The sequence below is a fragment of the Panicum hallii genome, chromosome 2 (genome assembly GCF_002211085.1).
Source record: "Panicum hallii strain FIL2 chromosome 2, PHallii_v3.1, whole genome shotgun sequence".
NCBI lineage: Eukaryota > Viridiplantae > Streptophyta > Magnoliopsida > Poales > Poaceae > Panicum > Panicum hallii.
The window spans coordinates 10,491,615-10,498,606 of NC_038043.1; positions in this window are offsets into that span (position 1 = coordinate 10,491,615).

Genomic DNA, 6,992 nt, shown 5'->3' on the forward strand with positions numbered 1-6,992 from the left:
GGCCCGGTGATCATTAAATCCCCGGGGGCTCAGAAGATCTCCTTTCCCCGAATCAGTTTGGAGGCCATGAGCCACATGACTTGGGTTGTACATGCCTTCTTACTTACACGATGGCCAGTGTCACGTGCAAACACATACAAATCGACTTCTTGTCGTGAATGACACGGGGGCTACGGCCATGATCATCTCCCTTCGACTTCCGTTCCTGACGGAGCGCTCGGCTCCGGCTAACTCCTCGGCATATCGAGTTCCGCCGCGGCCTTCGATGGTCGCACGCGACAGCAGTCGCATTTTTTCCAACACAGTCGATCCGTTCGACTGGCTTACACCTAGTACGTTGGAAAGGCTCGCATAAAAGAGCTACCTCGACTACATCCTGAGTGGCTGCACTCAGAACAGTCTTGTTTCTGCCAAAAAGAATGGCAAGCTCGCGGCGCTGCCCGCACCTGCTCCTTGCAAGCTTGATCCGTCCGTCCGGGTCTTACCTAGCTTACGGAGCACGCTCACAGTAGGAGCGACCTTCGACTACACTTCGAGTCGCCGCACTCGGGGTAGTTCCTTTTTTGCCCTACGCACGGCAACCCCGCGACGATGTTCACGTTCTTTCCTAACAAGTTTAGACCCGCTCGATCGAGTTGTGGCTAATCTGTTAGACGATTATTAGCTACCCTTCGGGTCATTGCACCCAGGGAGGCATCTACTACTTGAGCCTTGTAAGCCTGGATCCCAATTCCGCTAAGGCATGCAAACAAGTAGAGACATCGAGTGAAGTATTTACATAAGAAAATGATTATTTGTTTCTAATCCTGCAGTACACTGTGTACAATTTGTTCGGCTACAGGTTGGGCCTCTCGCAGGTACTCTTCAAACCGCTCGTCTGTGCAGTCCGCCGCCATCCCTTGTGCAAAAATGCTCAGCTGCGTGTTCGGCACGAAGGACTTCACATACGCAAGGGCATTGCTCACGCATGCGACCGGAGCCTCAGATAAGAATTTGAGCATTTTCTTCGGGGCTTCACGGAGTCGCTCCAGCAGGGGCCGCGGGCCTGCTTCGCCTTCTTCTGGGGGATCCACCATGTCCACCAGCTCCTGAGCGGTCCCCCGGAGGTCCTCCAGCTCCTTGCGCAGCTGCTCGTCCTTCTCGCCCAGCATTTTGACTTGCTGAAGGCAGTCGACGAACTGACGCTCAGTATCGCCGATCACCTTCTGCAGCCTTTCGACATCATCTGTACGATGATACAGCATATTCTTCACGTCAGTAAGCAGCTCCTCTTTGTGTTTCGTTATTTTCCTAAGCTCTGTGGTAAGGGCACTTCAGCATCTAAGGGGAGTTACTAAGGAAAAGTACTCGAGGGAAGCGAGGGCCTACCTTGGTGCGCCTTCTTCTCTGCCTTGAGCTGCTCCTGGTACTCTGCTTGTTGCTCCTTGAGCTGTTGTTGGAGCTCGGAGTTGGCCTTCTCGAGGTTCTTCAGGTCATTCTTGAGCAGCCAGGTCTCTCGAGTTCTTTCTTGCTTCAGTATGTCCAGCTCTCGCTGCAGATAACAATTCTTTGTGATTTCCTCGGAGATGCGCTTGTCCAGGGCAGCTAACTCTCACGCGTCACTCACGACCGCGCGGAGTTTCTCCGACTTCTTCTGGGATTTGGTGATTACATGCTACGCAAAAGGCGGAGATTGAGTCACAAACAACTCACCAATGTGCACATCTGGAACATTACCCGAGTACTACCATGGAGAAGTTGTATAACTTCTCGAAGGTGCTCTTGAAGGTCTTCAGATTTTCGGCCGACAGCAGGAGGTCGTCCACCAGGTCGGTGGTGATGACGTTCTGGTGCCCCGGCCCGGCCCTCAGCACTTCACGGGGATTCCCCGAGGACCCGGCGGCATCCCCGGACGGCGGCGGCTGGACACCTGCAAGCATACAACGTAGTCAACACATTATGCCTAGACCTCGGCAACCACTCGCGGGCAGGTAAGCGCGTACCTGTGCCATCGGTATGAGCGGCATCAGGGATCAAGACTTGTTCTCCGCCACTGGGTCCGGCTCCCTCTTGTCGGGGCTCGGGGGGCGGCAAGTCGGGGAGCGCCGCATCTGCCTCAGGGGCCACCTCCGCGGGTACTGGCCCTCCAGGCGCCGAGGGCTCGGAGGCTGCAGCGGCTGGGGCAGGCTCCGCACTGGAGGGATCAGCTCGGGTTGATGGCTCCGGGGCCGCAGTAGCCGTGCCTGGGTCCATCTGAAGCTGTACGGCGCTTGCAGCCCTGGTGATATCGCAGACATTGTTATCCAGGTGGGCAAGAGTAAGATCTTCAAGCGGCAGGAGGGAAACTCACAATGTCGACTTCTTTTTGGCGGCCTTCTTCACCCACCAGGCCCGTCGAGGAATACCTGCTGCCGGCGGCGAGGCTTGGTCGCTCGATGGAGGGGTCCCCGCCACGGCAATAGTCACCACAGCGGTGGCGGAAGGGCCTGTTTCCACCCTTTCGGGCTCGGTCCTGGGTGGTAGAGCAGGGAGACTACAAGTGGATACTGTCAGTATGCAGCATTATTGACACTTTGCAACTAGCCAAAACAGCAGCTCAGTACCTGGAGGACTCGACTTCTTGCGTCTTGCGTTTGCGCGCTTGTCGTTGGCCCTTCGGCACCGGCGGTAGAGCGCCGGCCAGCTCCACGCTCTGGTCGGAGGAGTTGTCCCGGCGCGGTTCCCCTTCGGTTTCTTCGCTCACCTGCGAGCCCACGCAGTCGGTGGACTCGCTGCTGCCTTGAGCCACAGCAAGGCGAGTCTTCCCGGCTGCAATGGCAGCAGATGGGCCTGGTCCTCCTTCGACTCCTTCTTCCGCCTGCGAGTCCACGCAGTCGGCGGACTCGTTGCGGCTTTGAGTCGCAGCAAGGCGAGCCTTCTTGGCTGCAGTGGCGGCAGAAGGGAGGGGATCATACGCTCGGGGGAGGTCAGGTTGCGGCGGGTAGCTGCAGTACAGCTCCGTGTGTCCCTGTAGAAGTTTCTTCAGTTAAGTACCGGTACAGTAGCAGATTTCTTCAGCGAAAAGAAGTCGAATACTTACCGGCTTGGGCGGATTTCGTGCGGAGAACAAGGTAGGCACGTACGGCACGGCGTCCACGTCCAGCAGCACCCGCTGAACTCGCTGGAGCGCGACTTCATCTGGCACCTCCTCTGTGCACATGCGAGAAGGGTCAGCGGGGCCGGTGTACTCGAAGCCCAGGCAACAGCGCTGTTGGATGGGTTGGACACGGCGTTTGTAAAATGAGAACATAACGGAGGCGCCGGTCACTCCCTTCTTCTTCTGTGCCTCGATGGCCTCCAGTAGCTCTCTGACTTGGATCATCTCCATGCCGGAAGGCTCAAGGTTCCATTCCCCCCTCACCACTGGCGGTCTGTTCGACTTCGTCGGAAGATGGGGAGCATGGTTTTCGATGTAAAACCACTGGTTTTTCCACCCAGGAAGGTTTGAGGGGAATTTGTACGAAAGGTATTTTTCGCCGGCCTGCTGTCGCAGTTGGATGCCGGCGCCCCCTACCACGGCAAGTTTCTTCGTGGTAGGCTGGGGTTTGACGCGGAAGAGGAAGCGGAACAGATCCCAGTGGGGTTCGATTCCGAGAAATGCTTCGCAGAAGTGGATGAAAATGGAAATATGGCAAATGGAATTAGGGTTGAGGTGATGGAGCTCAATCCCGTAATAATAAAGAAGGCCACGAAAGAAGGAACAAGTGGGGAGGGCCAATCCCCGTTCGGCAAAATGGAAGAATGTGACGATTTCGTCGACATTCTCCATGGGGAAAGGTTCACGGAAAGAGGGGCGCCAGTTGACAAGGTTCTTCTCTTGCAGCAACCCCACGGAAACAAGTTTGTTCAGATTGTTGAGGGAGCACTTACTGTGTGTCCACTTCGCGGTCGATGGCTTCGCATCTTTCTTCATTTCCTCGATCTCTGACTTCTTGGATGCCATCTCCGATGCGCTAGCCACGAGACGCTCGGGGGCTGCGGGGAGAGGGGCGCGGAGGTCGGAGCGGAAATGTCTCCTTGGGGGGAAGGCGGCGGCGCTTGGCTCGAATTGGGGATTTCGGTGGCTTTTGACGGAATGCAGATTGAAAGAGTGGTTTTTTCCTACCGTTATCACGGGGTTAAATAACCAGTGGGGTGGGGAAAAGTCACTGTTCTGAAGTTCAGGAGTCACTTCCGAGAATATTCCGAAGTTGAGGGGTCGTTTGATGGATTATTTGGATTGGATATTCGATTAATCATTTTTTCAGGGTTTGTTCGCCTGAAAAAAAAAGTGTTTTTTCGAATTCATAATCTAATACCCATCATGTGTACCATCGTTTTGGTAATTTTGCAAGTTGTCATTTTTCGCCTATATGCCACGGTTGTTGGATCCTTATCTCCAAATTTTGCGGGATTTGGATTCAAGCCTCGGGGGCTGCGGGGTACATGGCATCGACTACTTATTTTTTCAAATCTTTTGAAGGATAAGTAGGGTCACAGACAAATGGGACCCTCAGCCTAATTCTCCGATTCAACCTAAGGCTCGGGGGCTACTCCATATGGAGTGCGATTTTTAAATCACACGCCATAATAAAAATTCGGGGCATGAGCACCTCATAGCTTCGGTGCAGCCAAACAAGTACTCGAAGAAGGACTTCATGATGAAGCTTCAGAAGAAGTCGAAGACTGCTTCGAAAGTACTCCATAAGCCTGCAGTACTCAGCTACGAAGAGCTCGGGGGCTTGTCAGACCCGGGGCCACCGGGCTGGGCACGTTACGTAGTCTAAGAGATTAAGCCCGTCTTATCTCTTATTTTTTTTGTTTATCTCTTGTTTATCCCATTTAAATAGGAGATAGAGCTAACCAACACGGAGAGGATCTACTCGAGATACGTTCTGGTGTGATCCCTCGATAGGGGTTGGTTAGCATCTTTGTAACCCTGACCTCTCGGATATATAAGGGAGGTCAGGGACCCCCCTAAAAACAGAAGATCATTAGGTCATTCTACTCCAAAGAGAATACAAACCACCATACAGGACGTAGGGTGTTACGCTCCGTGCGGCCCGAACCTGTCTAAAGTCTTGTGTTCCTTGCACCTTCGAGTTCCTGATCTCGGCGTCCCCTCACCCAAAACTTACCACCTTGGGTATATCCCTCGGTGGGCAGCCGGTTAAACACCGACAGAGATCATTAGGCCTAGATGCACTTTCAGGAACACATAGATCTCATACTGCCAGATGCTGGCAATTGTCTCCTTTCTGAAGTAATGGTAAACATATATATCGACAGGATGTCCAATATCCGCATAAGCAGCCATTACATGAGAACAAGGTATGTGCAGCAACTTTGACCTCATGCATGAGCAACAACAAGTTCCATCAAATTTGAGGATGCACTCCTTTATAGGAGTTTGACGTCTCATGCCACGTCGTGCTCTGTCTTTGGGAGCTACCTCAAACTTGAGCTCCTGTGTACCACATTGCCGTACGTGGTGTAGCTGGCGGCTAACTCTATTCTTGGTCATATATTATGTCATCATTCTCCCAAAATATCTGTTAGGATCTTGCATGTATGTCTGATTTTTAGTGAACCGATCCCTAAAGTAATCGGTACACCCGCGAACGATGAATTCCACAATTGCAACCAGTGGAAGCCCACGAACACCTCGCACCACCCAATTGTAAACCTCGGCGAAGTTGGTGGTCATTATGCCGTACCTTGCACCATCGGTATCGTAAAGCAACGCCCACTTCTCCATCGGTTCATTCTCAATCCATTCAGAAAACGTTTTCACCGCTGACCCAGACCTTCTGCGAGTACGTGCAGTATCTGTTGGCAAAGGACACAAAGCCTCCACTTCATCCTATGCAGTTCTGGTTTTTGCTGCGTCCTCGCTTCTTTCCTTCCCGGTCAGTTCATCAAGTTTCTGCCACTGCTTGTTAAATTTTTGTTGATTTGTTTCCTTGCATAGCCTCTTGCACATATCCATAAGGTGCTTGTTCTTGAATGGCCTGACAAAGTTCGCACCGATGTGTCTCATGCACCACCTACTGCGAACATCACGCCACTTGGGCGGCTCTTCGGTTTCCACACACCCCTCCTGCAAATCTAGTATTGCCCTTAGTATGCCGACGTGACGATCATAAATCAGGCAGACATCTTCCCTATCCCGAACGACTGCAAGCTTAACCCGTTCCAGGAACCAGTACCAACTGTCTATGTTCTCACTCTCAACAAAAGCAAAAGCAACAGGAAGCAATTGGTTGTTTTCATCCACTCCAATATTTGTCAGCATTTGCAATCTATACTTTCCTGTGAGAAAGGTTCCATCGATGCACAGGATAGGCCGGCAGTGTTGGAATGCGTTAATGCATGGACCCAAGCTGAAAAAGGCCCGCTGCAATATGAAGGCCAGACCTTCTCCTCTGTCTAGACTTTTCAGGTCATAATAGCTTTCAGGATTTCTCTGACAAAGGACAGCCAGCAATCGAGAAATATTATCATATGCAGCCTCGAACGTCCCAAATCTCATCTCCAACACCTTCTGTTTTGCACTCCACGCCTTGCTGTACGAGATGGTATACTTGTATTTCTCCTGAACATGCCTGATAATAGACTTTGGTTCAAATGACAGGTTCTCTACTATCATCCCGTACATCTCATTTGCGATGTATTGCGATGTAAGGTTGCGATGGAACTTCTGGACGACCGGCAAATGACAAGTGTGCTGAGTGACAATTGAGTATTCCCAATAATCTTTCCATTTGCCCTTATAGGCATGCACCCGCCACGGACAGCTCTCCTTCACACATACCACATCGTACTTACGAGATTTGCACTCGACTGTTTTGAACTCTCGCATAAGAGAGAGAGACCAACACTTAACAGCTTCCTTCACCTCATCAATTGAGTGGTACCTCGCACCCTGGACAACTTCATTCTCCCTGCAATCCCAAGGCACGATCGATCCCTCATCTATGACAAGATGACTGAAG